The sequence below is a fragment of the Protopterus annectens genome, chromosome 14.part0 (genome assembly GCF_019279795.1).
Source record: "Protopterus annectens isolate FY-2018-M chromosome 14.part0, PAN1.0, whole genome shotgun sequence".
NCBI classification, from domain to species: Eukaryota; Metazoa; Chordata; order Ceratodontiformes; family Protopteridae; genus Protopterus; species Protopterus annectens.
Window position 1 is genome coordinate 516,732,144 of NC_056748.1, and position 19,593 is coordinate 516,751,736.

The 19,593-nt window shown below is 35.1% G+C and overlaps 1 long non-coding RNA gene across 1 annotated transcript; it reads left to right on the forward strand.

Annotated features, from left to right (window-relative positions):
• Positions 1-9,160: 9,160 nt before the first annotated feature.
• On the forward strand, positions 9,161-19,366 carry LOC122788795. Its single transcript, XR_006362736.1, has 4 exons — positions 9,161-9,218; positions 9,868-9,899; positions 12,130-12,162; positions 19,217-19,366. It is a non-coding gene; the product is annotated as an uncharacterized LOC122788795 (long non-coding RNA).
• The last annotated feature ends 227 nt before the right edge of the window (positions 19,367-19,593 follow it).

Here is a 19,593-nt window from a genome sequence, read left to right on the forward strand (position 1 = left end):
GGTAATTAAAGATTCCCAGGGTAGGGTTGTGGATGTACATTTAGACCTCCATGAGCTCAAGTGCCAGTTAAAGCTAAATGCCACACAATACCCAGGGATCAATGAAAGTATAAATATTGCCTGTGTATTGAAATGGAAACATATTCAGGGTTAGGAATGTTTTATGGATTATTGCATTTTAGTGTAATTTGGCATAGTTTTTAATATAGGTCATGTAGTATATTTTTAGTTAAAACTTTTAACAGCCATAATTTTAACATTTCCTATGACTTTTAGATGTAATTAATTAAGCAAGGCTCAATAGTTTGAGTGTTTAGTTGTTTAATTGAATTAATTTGTGATGTGTCTGAATTGTGATTTTGTTCTGATGAAGTCCCTCTTAAGGGACGAAAGTGCTTAACCTTAATAAAATTTTGTTTTGAACCTGACCTTCGGTGTGGTCGATTGGCATGGTGAGTGGAGTCTGGTTTCGTGGTCTTTGGTTCCATTTTATATGTATGTTATGCTTTTGTTAATACCTGATTTTGGAATGCGGGTTGCAAATAGATAGGTAGTGTTTTTCTTAACTAGGATTTAGTTTAATCTAATCAGTAGTAGTATGTGGTGGGGGGTGCTTGCTGTTCTTAAAAGCACTTTTACAGCCCTGTTTGTATTGTTTGTCTGGAATAGGCTGATTTAAAATAAAACAATGCGTATATTTTCCACACCTACTTCTAAGAGTATAAAAGCTGATATGTTTAACATTTTAAAGTATTTCTGATTTTTTTGTTACTGAGGATCACTTGTCTGTGATGAATAAAGGCTGTTGCTTTGGAACACTACCTGGGTTTCATGAGTTTTAGAAATTGTTGTGACTGAGCTCATCAACGAAGTTTTAAGACCACTAGTTTTTCTGTTTTTTATTATATATGTAGTGTTACACTGTTGTATGACCTTATCCAACACTAAGCCCATATGAGATTTAAGGCATAAATCCAATCTATACTAATGCACAAAATGGTGTGTAACATACATAACATTTATAATTCAAACATGTCTGTAATAAAACACAATCAGATGTCTGCTAACATAATTGTATAGAGAGTATATGACATGCAGTTAACAACATTAAAATGTATGAGACAGGACATATGAAATGTTTGCTCAAGTTAGATGACAGTACAGTACATTTGTCATGACACTGTAATGACCAACAGATCTGGCCCATAAGGTTTATTTATATGTTGTCTAACAAATGATACAAAGCTGTAAGAATAGCAAGTATACTGCCATGAATATTCTAAATGCCATAATATTCATATATTGGTGATATGACTCGAAGAGTATTTATGGGCCAGTGTGCCCATCACACATCATCACTATGTTTCTCTGGTACATTACATGGCATGCCGTACTCACATTATCATGTGTCATTTATTACTTGTACATTTACTGATATATATGTGTGCAAAACACACGTGCACAGGATACAGGTATATAGATATATCTATCTATTTATATATATATATATATATATATATATATATATATATAGAGAGAGAGAGAGAGCGAGAGAGAGAACTATATAGATAGATATACCAATAAGCCTCAAGATAAGCATGCTATGGCACTCTGACATGGGGAACCAGTCTAAAATGCTTGGGACAGTATAAACTACCACAGACAGCAGACTTCTGGGAAGATCATCCCTAGTACTACAATATTGCCAGGTATACCTTACACCAATATCAATGACAGACTCTGATAGTAGCCTTTCAGGAACATAGCTCCCTCTTTGTTACTCAGTGTGTGCCTCACACATTTATATTGAGGTGCCATTATGACATTTAAATTTCCACTGTCATGTATCATTATGTGCAAATAATGTATCATGTATCCCATGATTAAAATATCTGTATTTAAATTATATTGTAAGATGAACAAGCAATGGCACATTTAAAATGTATATGCAAATAAGATGGGCAATTCAACATGGTTAGTGAGTGACATCACAACATCATATAATTGTAATGGAATTTGAAAGCTTTCAAACAACTGCACAATTACAAGCACATAGGTTCATAGACGGTTACTGGGCTAGTGGCCTGCAGGTCTTTATAACCCTAGCAGTGTGTACCCAATATAATACTAGAGAAACCTAATACAAAGCATCTTGCCCAAACTCAACATCTTAGTTAGCAACTGCTGCCCATATCTAGGAGGATCATAGGTGAAATTCCCAGCACAAATTTAGTTTCCCATCCACTCATCCAGGCTACACTTAAACAGGGTCATAGGGGGACTTTATTTTATGTGAACTGGTAGCCTATTCCAGAGGAGTGGCAATCTCTGGGAGATATATCTTTCTTTCCAGCAGGTCCTATTTATGTCACAGGCCAGTTTAAGGTCCCCTGGAGCAGATGACCCTTGTCCCATTTGACTTGTGGATGTGCAGCATTTCCATTAGGTTTGGATCCAAGATTGCTCTGTAGGCCAGGCACATGTCTCCTCTAAGTAGTCTGTACACTACTGAGTACACTGACAGTGACTTCACTCTGTCAATGTATGATGCACTGGAGACCCTGAATTTTATTGTTCAGAAATCTCTGAGGTCTCTCAAGCTGCTGCAGGTGTCTGGTAAGGTACATACCAAAGGGAGCATTGTACTCAATTATTGGCCTGATGAGGGTCGACTACAGGGGTGTTATGACCTCTTTCACTCTTGAGGCAATGCCTTTGCTAATGAGGTATGCGGTGTGGAATGCCTTCCTTACCACAATAGACACATGGTGGTCAAAGTTTAGACTACATTCAACTTAAGTTCCCAAGTCTCTCACTACTGAATTGTAACTTAGGGTATTAGTATTTATATGATAGTCTGCAGGGATACTGTTTTTATGAAAGGGGATGATAATGCATTTTTAGCATTCACTTTAAGTCCATGGCTAGTCCCTCCTGAAGTATATTGACATTGTTTGGAGATTCAATGATTGCACGTAGTTTGCAGTCATCAGCAAATCTGGTCAGCCACAGCCCCTCTGTTTTGGCCTAAAATTCTGAGAAGTATGTTCCAAACAATAGGGGGCTCAGCACTGACCCCTATGGAACCCCACTGGTGACAGGTCTGCTGGCTGAGGTAAAGTCATCAACTTTGCCTGACTGTGTTATGCAGATGAGCCTGTTAGCAACCCACCTGATGACATAAGGGTTGATATTCAACTGTGAGAGTTTATCAATGATGCCCAAATGTGGAATTGTGTTGAAGGCCTTGGCTAAGTCAAGGTAGGCTGTATGTACAGATTTGCCTTCATCTATGGCTCTGGTGACATTTTCAAAGACGTCTACCAGGTTCAACAGACATGACCTGCCTTTGGCAAATCCAAACTGTGTTGGATCAAGGGTTTGGAGAGCACCAATATCCTTATTTATTGATTCATTCAATGGCCTTACAGATAAGTCTGGTTAAGTTTATGGGTCTGTACTTCCCAGGATCTGTTGCTGTACCCCATTTATGAGGGGGATGATAGTTGCTGTTTTCTATTCAGCAGGGACAAAACCACTACTCAAGCTGTGGTTGAGCAGAGTACCTAATGGAGTTGCTAACGCATGTTTTAGATCATTTAACACACAACCTGGGATACCATCTGGTCCCATAGAGTCTGTGTTTTTGGCCTTGGAGAGAGCCTTAATGACTTGCTCTTTTGCGATGTAAGGTGGGAGAGATGTAGAGGGAATACTTTGTGGAATATTTGGAGGGCAGAAGGGGTGAAATTTTCAGCAAACCTGTAGGCTAATAGTTTAGCTATTTTCACAGGATCAGTGTGTGAGATGCCATCCGCAGCTAGTTCAGCACAAGTCTGGGTTCTACCTTTTAAGTTACGGATATAGCTGAAGAATGCTTTATAGTTCTCCTTAGCTGGGGTTGCTAATTTTTTTTGAAGTTGCCTTTAAAAGATTTTACAAATTGTCTTATTTGTTTGTTCAAGCAGAGGAGGGTCTTCTTCCAGTGTTGGGACCACTCTTTTTTATTCTTAGACAGCAACTTCTTCCTCTTGTATAACTTATCAGTGCTAATTGCCAGTAACCAAAAGCCTAGAGGTGACAGGTGAAGACTATTTCTGGCAAAGCAGCATGGTCTATCAGCAATGTCATCCCAGGCTGACAGGAACTGGATCCCCTTAGAATGACACCAGAAACTAAGCCAATAGTTGAAGTCAATCATTTTTGTTTATATTGTGGTATCATCCTAGGTGAGTGCAGTATGCTGCCCAAGGCTAGGGACATACCTTCCTGAGACAATTATTCATAGAGCTCAATCATGCCTCTCTTCATATAGTCCACTGAGGTACATCTCAAGTCATTCACACCAACATGAACTATGATAGAATCATAATGGTACTTGTTGAGAGACTTGAGTGCATGAGTAATTTGATGGATTCTGGCACCCAATAGAGAGCTGACAGTTGCCTTCTCCTTGTCTGTGTGTTTCACAGTGGAGTCACCTATGACTACAAAATTTGGTTTAGATGTGCTTTGTCTTAGGGGCTTATTTGGTGAGACGCTGGTGCTTGTGTTTTTATGTGTATTGAGTGCTGTAGGTGCTGTATTAGGTGTAGCATGTTTGTGTTTGGAAGGTCTTTGGTGTTTAGGTAGGTTTCTGGTAAGTATCTCCATGTATGATGGTTTATGTGTTGAGTGCATGGTTTGCGTATTACATGTAGTATGTGAGCTGACAACCTGTTCAGTGTTACTGTTCTGTGTACAAGAGAGGAAAGATTCCAGATTCTTAGTGTAGATGCATCTCCAATAATTGTACTTGGATGCTTTAGGAGTAAAAGGTTGTCAGTGTACATGAGGCAGTTGCTACACTGCCTCAGGCTACCCATGTCAATCAGCCTGGTAGGAGAAATGGAGGGAAACTGACCATCCATAATGCTAGGTCAATCATGTTTCACAGTAGGGAGAGAAAATGGAGGGGTATGGTATAACTGAGTGCTCTAAACGGGGTCTATACTAATGAGGTGCTCTATAAAGGGTCTATGCTAGTGGGGGTTCTCTAAACTGTATGAGACTATTCTAGATTTAGTGGGTTTGGGACTGTTTAAGGAGAAAAATCACAACTTAGGTGTTGTCTGAGGAGCTAAGGGCAATTTAAGGACTTCTTGGCTGGCTCACAGCAGCTACTAAGGGAAAATGTATCTACTGAAGCTTTTGCATCCATAACCGTCAATGTTTACACCCACTGCGCAGTGGTGCACTGAAGTGTGCTATCCATAAACAGACGAATACAGTAGAGCAGTGGCTGGTCACCTAACTCTGTGGAGCTGTGGTAAAACAAGTGCAAACCAGCGCAAAAGCAGGGCTTATGTAGCAACAGTGAGTAAACTTAATTAAATAATTTAACTAATAAAAAAGCTCAAAACTGAGCCCTGTGCCAGCAACCTCGATTCAGATGAGTCCTAACTGCACTCTCCTGCCGCAAAGGTGCATGGGGGCCATCTCCAACAAAAGATAGCCTGGCTGAGTGCACGGTTAACAAACAGAACCAGATTCAACAGGTCTGAATCTAGTCTATGCTACAGCAGACAAAAAGTGCAACAAGTCAGCAAGAACTGTTTTGAAAATTCAGCAATATAGCAGCAATACAGTTTAAAAGTGCAAAACACAGTATAAAATTGTACTTATGTTAGCAGAATGCAACAGATTCCTTTGATTGCACAGATGAGAACAGCACTCTCATTGCCTACATTTGTATCATGCATAAATATGCACCTGCACAGTTAAATAATGCAATGATCATGATATAATATGCAACACCTAAGACATAAATAAAAGTATGAATGGATTGTGGTACACCTATAACAGGAAATGATATGCAATGTTGCATTTAACAAATAATAATAATGCTGTTATATTGTGTTGCAAGAGAAGTGGAACTCAAGAAGTATTTGTCAGTAAAGCTCACCCTACAGTATTTAGAATACTGTAGTAGCAGGCACACACAGAATAGACTATACATGATATAGTTTACTATGGTCTATATGCCAATTGAACACAGATGCCTTTCATTTAGGTTGTGGCAACAGACATCACATAATCTCACTTTTAATAAAACACTCCAGTTGCTAAACCTAAGACAACATTCCACTTAAAATAATGTACACATTAACGCTATTCACAATAAATCACTAAGTATTAACACTTATGTTGCAAATGCATTGTGGGAAATTTGACATAAATATTAGCATGCCTGAATGTCAGAAGACAACCCATCTAAACTTGAAGATTTAAATATGTTAATAGTATTTCAGGAGAAATAGAGGTGGAATGGGATAACACATACTTCTCTCCTTCTGCTGCTCCTTAAGCCTGTGCATGCCCATGATTTTGGCATGGTCTTCATCAGCTGCAAATAGGAAAAGATGATATATTACAGCAACAGTAGGATTGCTTAAGGTCAGTACATAATGAGTGCTATGTACAACAACAGAACAGTGAAAAAATGTGATTATTACATGTTAGCCATCACTGACATATCACATTATGCATATTTAGTTATTGATGTGTCACTCTACTGTGCACACATGAAGATTACTGTTGACAAACAGGAGGAAGCTAGATTTACACATATAGCTGTTACCTATGTTTACACTACAAACCAGAACATTTCCTGCCTAGCTAATCAGCCTTAGCTGTGGGTGTATATATTGATGGAAGATAAACAACTTACTGCTATGAAAATGCAGGGAAGCATTACACACACTAACAGATGTGCCAATCTATAATGGCATTGTGTAAGTGTGCATATATACCTAACCATGTGGATAAAGACCTATAAATGTACAGTTACTGTATGTTGAACTTTTTGCATTATGTCATGATCAATAAAATCGTGTACACATGTATAATGAATATCTCAATGTTGCAATCTTCCTGTGTGTACATATGCATGAACACAATTTAACACATACAAGTGTACATGTGCTTATAGATTGACAGACAGGCCTATCTGAATATGTGTACGTGTGTTTGTCATTTTGTATAGACATGTACATACATATATTAGCCTAATGTGAAGTTGTGTCTGTATATTACATGACAAGTAAAAGAAAAGTACAAGTGTGCCATGTGCCCTACATAAGCTACTATACACATTTAACATTATATTGTACTTAATATATATAAATTGCATTGTGCGTCATGAGCAGGTGACATCCTTAACCATAAAATGCACTGTGTGCCATAAACTGGTGACATGTATAACATATATGACTAATAAAGTGGAACAAAAGCACCACCAATCTTAACACATATTATGCAAGTCAGACATGTCTGTGTAATAATATTAAATCCAGCCAATGATGTATGTAATCCCTGCAGTGGGATTCGAACAACAAAAATATGCAATTGTGACTGTATGTCATCATATTGCTCATAGCAATAACCCACAAGTATAGCAGTTCATATTTCCAGCTGTTATAGTTTGCAAGAAAAAATTTGACTGCACTTGAAGCACATAAATAACTATGAAAAAATCATGTTCACCTGGGGGATTTAAACATGCACATGTAACTTAGGTAGAAGGACAGTCAATAAAAAGAATTAATGGATTAAAACATTCTGTTGTGTAATTTATACTGTAGATGTAATGTATGCATGTACTACCTAGTATTTATGTATACATCATTATTAACACAGATATGATGTTTTCAGAAACTGTGGATAATGAAGATATGCATAGTCATCTTTGGCTTAAGTGCTATAGTCTTCAGTACACCACAGCAATGCTAGATTTGTGAAAGCTCTAATGTATAACTTACTAACCAAGTATAGATCTCCGATAGATGTTGTTCAATAGGAAATGTGTAACTACTAAAATATCACCCAAAATAGGCTACGACTGAAATTTGAACCCACACATAGGCCAGAAAAAATTGTATTGGATACCACACTTCCTTTAGTATGGAAAAGTCTATAGAATGATGACAGAATACACATTTATCCACCTTATAAAACTATCATGTGTCAACTGCAGTGGTGGTGCTGTGGTAGTGTTGTCACCTCACAGTAAGACGTCCTGTTCGATTCTCAGCCAAAGCGTCTTCTGTGTGGAGACATGCGTGAATGGGCGTACCTTTGTTGAAGGTTGTACGTCAGGGCTGGCAACTCGGTACGTAAAAATCTGCTGCCAATCATTAGCGAACCAGAGTTCCGCTGTGGCGACCCCTAACCGGGAAAAGCCGAAAGATACAGCAACAACATAAAACTATCATGTGTCAACACACTGAGTTTGAGTGTCATAGTTTGCAAAAAAAAAAATAGAATATACTTTTAAAAAATAGTCATTAAAGGAATTAATGCACAATAGCACTATTCAAACCCATGCATGTCTCCACATGACAACAGTGCTGGCTCTACAGCTATAAGACAGTTAAGGATTACAGATCCACACATCTTGTACCTACATTGTGTTTATAAGACTCACACGTATCTCAGCCATGATGACCTACATTGGTGTTACGGTCATTAATCTGATGAATGCAGCTATGGATTATAAAAGAGTGTTGTGAATTTTATAATTTAGATTTTAATAATGTATGTATTACTCAGCATTCACACATACAGAGGTATACTGTACAATGTTTGTTGAAGCTTTTTGGATAATGGGGAAATGCATAGTCATCCACGGACTAAGATATAGGCGTCAATGTACCATGACTTTGTTATATGTGTAAATATCTCTACTGTATAAGTTATCAAACAAATATAGGTATTCCATTTGCAGTGTGCAATATTACATGAATCCCCACCAATATTTTTACAAAAATAGGCTACACTGATATTTGAACCCATTCAGAAGAGAATAACATCAGTTGAGCTAAGAAGGGACATTACAGTTCATTAGATGTTCTAAAAGTATATATATTATGAAATAATAGTAAAACTTATATGTGTGAAGTCCCTATTGATATACAGTCATAATCCACAGTCCTGCATAATAAGCACACTGGCCTAGCATAGCTGCAGATAAAATCAGAATGCATTGATACGTGAATGTTAACTTTAATGAGTTGAATTAAATTTCTGTCATGTTAGTGTGATCCATAGTCATTGTGTGTCTCTGCTTCCTGTTATGACTGTGCACCATACTCAAATGTTATTTGTGTGCCATTTTAACCTACAGATACATCATCACTAGACATGGGCCAAAAAACTGCACATACAGACAGACAGACGTGGTAAGGTTGTTCATATGGTTGATATTCTGCAACACTGTTTAGCACACCTGTGATCCAGGATATTAATGTTGCTTTGCTCCCTGCACAGGTACATCTGGCTAACATGAGCACCATATGTCACATATGTGTCTCCATTGCCTCTTAACATGATCTGTAGTTGTTGTGTGCCTCTGTCTATTGTCAAGACTGTGGAGTACGCTCACATGTTGATGTTTGTGTACCATGTTATAATACAGGATCCACATTATGACAAATGATACACTTACCAACCAAGGAGGATGCACCTAGTAAGGCAGTGTATCTGTTTGCTACATTTTACTATTAAAATTACACCTGTGGCCTTCATGACCACTATGGTCTTGCTCATGTGCCCAGGACACCTGCAATTTGCACGTCATCCTCGCCTGTCCCATATGTGTCGATCTTATTTGCTGTATGTTATACCTCAGGTGAAATGCTGCATGATATCTGGTATGTACTTAATAATGATTAATGTATGTCTATCTTCTGACATGACAGTGGCATTTCAACCCTCACCACTGGTGGTGGAGTCAGAGAAGGACATGTCAGACACGTTTTAGTATTTGTATTGACCTCATCTGTCATATTTTTTTATATGTAACTTTCATGTGATATCTTTCTTATATAGGGTCCTGCACTACCCACAACCATGATGTCCAGGTAAGTCCATATCACCATTAGCACTGTAATCATATAGTCATCCCAAATTTCAGTCCTGTGCTGCATCATTTGATTTCTGTGAACGTATATGATGTATGTCGTATGTCTCTTTTTGTAGCATGCCCAATGCCTGCCTCCTTCAGTAACATTGGATGTTGTATCCCTATACACTAGCACTGAACATGATGTAGGGTTAGAATTTGTAAGAAACTACTTAACCAAACACACTGACTTCCAAATTGTTTTGATTAGCAGCATCTGTGCTCTGATCAAATTGGTGTTGGATAACAATTTTTTCACATTCACTGAGAGACTGTACAAACAGAAGACAGTGTAGCCATGGAGCCAGTGTAGCCCCAGTCTTTGCAAATCTCGTCATGGCCTGGTGGGAGCAAGAACATTTGAAAACCCATCATTTGTTTCATAAAGTCACCTTCTACAGGAGATATATAGATGACTTGATTGTTATATGGAATGACTTAAATGTCTTTCATTCTTTGTCAACAGCAGTACTACTTTCTTAAAGTTTACTGTGGGTGGATTTCAAACCACAGCCAACTACTTAGACATCAGCTTATCTTTAGACATGGTAGCCCACTCTATTAAGAGTAAAATATTTAGAAAAGAAACTTTTGTCAACAAGTATTTGCACAGAAGGAGTCTGCATCCACAGGACACAAAAAATAACATTGCAAAGGACAATTTATTAGGGTGAGCAGACTCGTGGGTAATGATGGTATTTTCTGACAAGAATCAGTGATCTTGAAAGTGTTCTTCCTGGAATGAGGGTATCACTTGAATTGGCTGTGTAACATTGAACAAGAGGTTTCATTGCTCAGAATGGACAAAGTAAAACCAATCTTACATAAGATTCAGATGGAAGACACATTAGCGGAATCACATACACCAACAGAAAAAAACAAGTTTAGAGATTGCATATAGAAGAACATTGCCTCTACCAGTCACAATAGACATGTCTCTAATCAAGGACATTTTGCAAGTTAATTGGAAAATAATTCTGGAAAATCATGAACTTGCAAAAATTTTACATGAAAGACCTATATGCACGTGCAAAATGTCCCTCATCATTAAACCAATCTTAGAAAGGAAGAACAACATAAACATTGTGAACATCTGAATCCTGGTTCTTACAATTGTGGGAAATGTAAACAATGTAGGCTTATCAGCAACACTTCTGTTATCCTTATTAAAGCCCTTGAAATTTCCTTTTGTTTCTTTGGAAGATTTGACTGCAGTTCTCAAGGAATTGTGTATTGTACACAATGTGAATCTTGCCCATGTTTTATGTGGGAAAAACTATAAGCAAATTTGCTCGCAGGATCTGTGAACATAATTTAGTGACTGGCAAGACATTCCATGGTGTGCTCATGCTTTAAGGAATTCAGTTTTAGTGTTTTAGAAGCTGTCTGTATATGTGAATTTTCGGGGAACTATGAAGTTCGACTAGAATGATAGCATTGATATAAAATGTTTTGTGTCAACACAAAAATTATAATTTATTTCTGTCATAGTCATAGATTAGACATTGGGATTCAATAATGCCTACACTATGGGTACACTAAAGGTGCACTGTACTGAGTGAACAGACAAAGCAGACATAACTCATACCTTCTTCCTCCTAATTTTAGTTTTCCTACTGATATTCTTGCAGCTTTAAATACTGACAGGGATTCATAAAGGTTACAACAAACTGTAGACTACATGTGCACTTGTCGCAATCCTTCTGAGTGAACAGAAAGCACAAAAAATGTGATAAGAATTTTCTTGAATACATATTGTGTACACTTAGTGTACTATATTATGCTATATTGAATCTGGCCCACTGTTTTTTTTTTTCTTTCTTTCTTTTTTTTTTGTTCTGACATTGTGTTATTAAATTTGTACACTGGTTTTGAGGAAAATTGAACAAATGATCTGATTGGTTGAATATTGTCACATGATTTTTGAGCACCATTTTTGAACTGAAAGAGTTACTTAGATTTTAAGTTCTGAAGAAGTTCTATTGTATTAAAAAGAATGAAAGCACTTAACTGAATTATTATTGCATCCAAGTTCTCTCTTTATTACCAGTATATGTAGAATTCTTTTACTTGGTTTTGTTGTTTACATTCTATGCTGTTTGGTAATTTTTGAGGTTTTAGTATTTTTATTTATCTCATCTGTCATATATTTTGATACGTAACTTTCATGCGATATCTCTGTTATATAGGGTCCCTGCACCACCCACAACCATGATGTCCAGGTAAGTCCAGATCATTATTAGCTTGGTAATCATATAGTCATCCCAGATTTCATCACTGTACTGCATCATTTGATTTTTGTGAATGTAAGCGACATGTGTCAGCTGTCTCTTTTTGTAGCATGTCCACTGCCTGCCTCCTCAAGTAGCTTGCCCACTGATCCTAACATGGAATGTGATGTGCCTAACTGAGATATCAAGGCCCATGGCACACAGGCCACTGCACTGGGTTCATTTTCCAGCCTGAAAGACACACCCATGTGGTTCATGACATAGCTTTTGATAGAGAGGATAATGTGGCTGGCCATTCTGATGATGTGGGGACATCAGATGATGGATATGATGATGACCTTGACCCACTCTCCCATGCAGAGTCTGGTAATGAATGTGACTCTTCTACACAACAGGCTGATACTGCATTTGAGGCTACGCTTGGGAGTGCAACTGATGTACATAGACATGTGTCACAAAGTGTCCGCTGACTATTGCAGTCACATGAGCATTTGCAGAGGCATCATGGCTCTGATCTGCATGCTCTGGCCCATGCCACCAACTGTGCAGCACACAAGCTGCATGTGTTACATGAAGGTCAGGAGCATGGACATGGAGAAGTCATGGCAGCATTGTCATGTCAATATGTGAGCCTCTATATAAACTCTAAGATGTTCAGAATATCTGTTGCACATTCTGTTGAAAGCCTTGTTACATCAGTGCTAGAACAGTGCTATAGTACGAACTGGGTGTTACATGCCCTAACTGTAGTAAGCAGATTACATTTAGTGGGCAGAGGAAGACCCCCCTCTCATTGTACTCACACATGCCCCTCGGACATAAACATCTGTGCTGCAATGTGCATTCACATATGCTATTGGTCACTCAACTGTAACCCTAGCAATCACATCCAGACTGTCAAATCGCAGTACTGCTACAATCCACATTGTGTCTGAAAATGTATAGTCATGACATCCAGCTCCTTAAATCAGCACCATAGGCTGTTTCCAGACATGCCATGGGCTTACAAAACAGTGGTGTGAGCCATCAGTGTGGGAATGCTTTAGAGTAACACTTAAAATTGTTCCAATATGTATCCTGTTGTGTCATTCTGACACTGTGACAATGATGACTGATGTGCTTATCACTGACAAATTAATATGAAGGTGGTTTTTCAAATGTCTGATGCCACAGGGTTTTACTGATCATTTATTTGGCCTTGATGACTAGCTTCAAGTTGTGATAGGTAGTACTTCTTTGTCACTGGTATATGTTAGTACAGATATTGTCAACAGAAATGCTATATGCGACTTCATGCTTCTATGTTTGCATCTCTTGCTAGTTGACATATACCATATATTGTCATGGTTAACAATATGTTATCTTAGTCAACCAGCACTGGTTGTTACATTACAAGTTTTATTATTGTCTGCCTTTCTATCATGCACAAGTATGTCTCCTTCTGATACCTGTGTTACTTATGACATTTTAATATGGTACTGCACCTGCCTCACCCTGAACACACACTGTACCTATATGGACCTGTTTCCGTTTTCAATCCCAATGATGACATATTTCCAAGTGCGACTTCCCAGATCTCACTGATTCCACACACATTTAATTACCTGTGTTGCTGTATTCCCAGTATTTTTTAAAACAATTTTATTGATTGTGATTATAACAAACTTATAAGCAGCCACATAGAAGTGTATAAGATAATATCAATTACAAATTTAAGAATTAATAACATACGTTTATCACATTTAAGTATGAATATAAAATTAACTAAATATACAGAATAGAATATAGAATACACTGTAATCCTCAGTTTGTAGCTTATTTCACAGATGAAAAGAAGAAAGTCAATTACATTTATGAAGGAGGTTCATTCTTTTCCAACAAATGTTGCACATTAACCTACAAATGATGTTCATATGTCTTTCTAGTTGTTCTAGAAGTTGTGTTTTTTATATGTAGATGACATACATATTTTAATGTATTAGTAAACTCAGAAAATGTAGGATATCTTGAGATCCAATTTTTCATTATGGTCTTTCTAGCCACTGCTAATATGATCCATAGTAATGAATATTTTATTTTTCTAACACATTGTGGAATAGGCATATTAAATATAACCAAAGATTTATTCAATAAGAAATTATCTGAAAAAAGCACTTGCAAAAATTAATTTATATTATTCCAAAAGGTGTTTAAAGTAGGACAATCAAGAAACATATGAGCCCAGTTAATATCTACACTAGAGTTACATCTATTACAAATGTTCTGTTTTTGTTGATTTTATCCATTAATTGTGGTGTGTAAAAAGATCTGTTCATAAATCTCCAAGTATATATTTTCTATTTAAAAGAAAAAGATGTTTTCCCTGCTGATTGTAGTATATTAGCCTTGTCTTGCTCATTTTGGAGATTATTTGAGTTATAGTAATTCCAGTAGTTATGTGGACAGCAAATGTTTCTTCTCTCAAAACTCTGTAAATAAAGGAGAGATTACCTGAATAAGTATGTTTATGTAATTGAATTGATTGAAAAAATTGTAATAATATCTTAGTGTTGTGTTTATTAGTTGATGAAATCAATTCTAATTTATTGTCAAGATATACTATGAGTGTTTGTATAGCTAACCATATGGATTTATTAAGTGCATATCCCTGTATAATATGATCGACTGATTTGGTCTTGTATTCAGATGTTAATTGGAACCAAAATTTGAGTTCATTATTTTTAAATAAGGTAATCTTATTAAAATCTGAGGTTAAAAAATTCTCTTGTGTGAATGCTATGGGGAATAATAAGAAAACACAATCTTTGTATTTAATATGTTTATATATAAAATTCCTAAAGTCAATTATAATAGTATGTAACTGGCAGTATGATTAGGATTAACATGAGTGACAAAATAATCTTTTAAAATCCATATAATAGGAGTACTTATAATTTCTAATCAATATGTTGAAGGTCTCATTATAAGCTGCATAGTTGATAATTCCCAGAAAGATTTCCATTTAGCTGAATAAGTAATATCTAAAAGCTGTGAAATTGTTCTAATTATAGAGGAGATTGAGTAAAGATTTAGCTCTGGAAATGCTATCCCGCCATTATTCCAACTATTAATGTGTTGGTTAATTGTGATTCTTGTTTTTTTTTTGGGACCAAAAGAATCTTAAAATCAGAGTGTTTAATTTATTAATAAACTTTTTTGAAGGAAGAATTTGAATAGATTGTATAATGTATAACATTTTGGGTAAAATTATCATTTTTATAATAGTTAGCCTTTCTTCAGTAGTGAATAGTATTGTATTCCAATTTGAAATCTTGAATATTTTGCAAGCATTTGTTATAATTTAATTGTATTATTGATTTTATATCTTTGGCAAGAATAATTCCAAGATAAGTAATATGATCTGTATTAGGGATACAATGAGTATAGTCCTTAATTTAGTTTTTTTATTATTAGGGTATATGGGTAAGATTTTGGTTTTATTGTCATTAAATGATAAACCAGACATCATTTGAAAAGTTTTGATCAATTCAAAAAGTGACAGAAATGAGGAGTCATTTTCTCTTGTGATAAGTATATTGTCAGCAAACAATTGAATCTTAGCTATTATGTCTTTATATACCTCCAAGCCCTCTATATTTTTATTATTCCTTATTTCATTTGCCCATGGTTCCATACTCAGAGTAAACAATAGAGGTGAGAGAGGGCATCCTTGTTTGGTACCTTTTATGATAGGGAATTTATTTGAAATATATGACCCTATTTTGATATATGCAAAAACCTCTTCATATAAATGTTTTAGAAGGTTAATAAAGTTATGAGAGAAATTTAGGCACGCCAGAAGAATAAACAAATGATTCCAATTAATTGAATCAAAAGCGGCATTTATGTCAAGACTAATTAATGTTAACTTCCTCTTTTTCCTTTGAGAAAAGTCAATAATGGCTAGGGTTCATTTTATATTATCAAAAGTACTTCTATTAGAAACAAATTCTGTCTGTCTTCTTCTATTAATTGGGGTAAAAACCTTTCTAATCTTTCTGAGAATATGCTCATAAACATCTTATAATCAATATTCAGTAAGGATATTGGTCTGTAAGAGAAATAGTATTTTGGGTCTTTATTTGATTTTAGGATAGGGGATATGAATGTGTATTTCCATGATGGGGGTGTATTATTATTATTATTTTGGGCAACATTATATACATTGTTCAGTAGAGTAATAGCCATTTTGTGCATAATTTTATATATTTCTGGAATAATTAAATCATTTCCCGGTGCTTTATTACATTTAAGTTTATTGATTTGATTTTGTATGTCTGATAAAGTAATTTGTTTATCAATAACTTCTATTTGTTGTTTGTTCGGTTTATTATATATGTTTTTAATAATAAAATTTCTTATATTGTCTTCTGACTCTATTTGTTGTGTAGATATTGATTTCATGAAAATGACATCTAAACTCTTCTAATATATCTTGAATACTGTGTACCTCTCTTTTTTTCTCGTAGAGTGTATTTCTTTAATATAATTATATTTATTTAATCTTTTGGTCTTATTTTTAAGGTTTGATAAATGTTTAGGATTTACTGAATAAGCAAGAAATTTATATTTTTCTAAAGTTATCATCATCTTATGATGAAGAATAGATCTATATTCTTCATTTAATTTGTATATCTCATCTCTTATATTTTAGAGGAAAGATTATCTTTATTTTTTATTTGCAATGAGTCCAAATTATCCTGTATTCTTATGTCTTTATCCCAAACTTTCATCTTGTTGTAATACCATTTGTTAATTTGTCCATACAAGTAAGCTTTTAAAGCATCCCAAATAAATATATCTTGAGTGTCAGAAGTTGAATTTATATTTATAAGGTTTTGTGTCTCTTCTTTTAAAAATGATTAAAAATCTTTAAGCTGTGCAAGATATGCCGGGATTCTTTTAATTTGAATGCTAGGGGTATTATTAATATTAAGTTCAAATAGAATAGTATTATGATCAGAAATTAGGCACAATATGATTTTTCTGTTAACCAGATTATTAATTATCTGTGTAGAAAGTAATATTCTATCAGTTCTAGAATATGTTTTGTGTCTATTAGAATAGAAAGTGTATTGTAATGAGTTGTGGTCCACAAAATTATATATATCTTTAAGTAGATAGATATCTAGGAATTTTATTAGTTGTTTAGCTTGTGGTGTATTTTTTCTTTTGCCTGAAGTGGTTGTATCTTTTGGATCTAGGATACAATTGAAGTCTCCTGCCATAATAATATGGCCCTCAGATAAAGATATTATTTGATTTAAGATGTGTCTAATAGTATTAGTACCAGTACTGGGTATCCAATAATTGTTTATTAATGTATACAATTTCTTGCCCAATTCTACTATAGCCAAACAAAGTCAGCCTTTATTATCTTGATATGTTTTAATTATTCTGGGTAGAGGAGATGCTTTATTCCACAATATTGCTACACCTCTTTTCTTTTTTGTACACTCTGAGCTTACAATAATTGTATATTTATTTGTATCTAAGAATTTAATAGTATCTTTTGCTAAATGAGTTTCTTGTAAAAATATTATATTAGGTTTATGAAAGGCTAGATATTTAAATAGATTACTTCTTTTATAGGGGTTGTTTAGACCGTTTATGTTAAGTGACATGCCTTTCAATGTGGTAATGCTATATAATTATAAATGTGTGATGTACTAGTGACATATCAACATCCTGCATGAAACAAGAGAATCTCCCTCCAAATATGAATTTGTTCAAAATTATTATAGTGAATCTAAAATCATTGAGAAAAATATGTATTCCTTGAGTTTTGTATTCTGTACTTTTTTTGAATAAGCTACACTGGATGTCAAAAAAACTTTCTTTTAAGAAAATGATTACATATTCTAGGTTAAAAAAACACAACATTGTTCCCCACCTGGAGTTATAAACTTCTAATCCTAATGACATTAGTCACTCAGATCAAAACCCTAAACAGTATCAACAGAACGCAAACCCCACTAATAGTATGGATTATGTAATTTATATCGGAAACAAAACTAGAACAAAGTTTCTTATAAAACAAAAAAATCAGCTTTAGAATAATTCATCTGGAATGAATATATGCTCATATAAGTAATACCCTATTGATAAATGTGGGTGACCAAATAAAATACAGTATATTATTTTTGTATTCAGAGATGAGTCAAAATATCTAAAGAAATATTAAAGAATTAACTAGATTTACCAACAACTTTACAACTGATATAAATAGAAGGAATTATTTATATATACAGCACTTCTTCTTAGATATTATGTATCCTACATTATCAAAATCAAGATTGTGCTACTCAAGTAATGACATGTTTGTATAATCATTATAATCTGCAATAATATATTCATAAATCATACTGTGTCTCTTCCCTTATATTTATATGTTATACAAGAGAAGGAGAGAAAAAAAACATGAATAAAAGTTATTATACATGTATGAACCTTTGCAGTCAATTATACTCAAAATGGCATCCTTAATGACACATACGTTGCTATTAGTGATACCCTTGAGAGATATTCAGTGCATCAGTAGTCAATGAAACATATCAAATACAGTTAATAATTATGCCCAGAAACATTCACTGTCAAAGTATAGATATTTCTTGTGCAAAAGCCAATTAGATAGGACAATTATGGTATTCAACTCCTTACTACACAAATAAACAGACTATGGTGATAGAAATAAGCTCTCTTGTGAAATTTAAACAAAACAACTGCAGTATGTTAAGTATGAGCTAACTTTAAAAAGGCAGCATTTATCATAATATGAAATATTATTAACATAACTGGAAGAAGAAAAGAAAAGAAGAAAGAAAAGGAAAGAGAGAAAAAAAAGAAAGAGGTAGACTGCAATGAATGTATACATATACAGAATAAATAAATAAAATACATACATGTTTACAAGTAGAGGCTTTCACTGTTCGTTATCTTCATTCTTCCTCTTCCCTCACCTCTCTCTCCCTTTCATGTTTTTCATGTTGATTCTGAACTTTTCTAGCCTCTGGAAGCCAAAGATATACGAAAAGGCCAAAAATATTCCAATAATCCTGTACTCGACCATAGATTTCATTGTTCTGTATCTTAAAATGTGATTTACAGAAGAAAAACAATAACCAAACCATTTCTCGGCTGAAGATGTGGTCTACACTTCCTGGAAACGATCGTCTCTTGCCAGGGATGTCATCAAGCCACTTCGCATTACCGTGAATGCGAAGTAAAAGGAAAGAAATGGTTCCAATGCTAACCGAGAGGTTCAGAGAGAGAGTTAGCTCGTGAAATTGCAGCACGAGATAAGCAAGGTGCAGAAAATTGTCTCTAATGATAGATTGACGGGAACCCACCAAAGTACAGCAAAATACACACTTTACAAGAGTG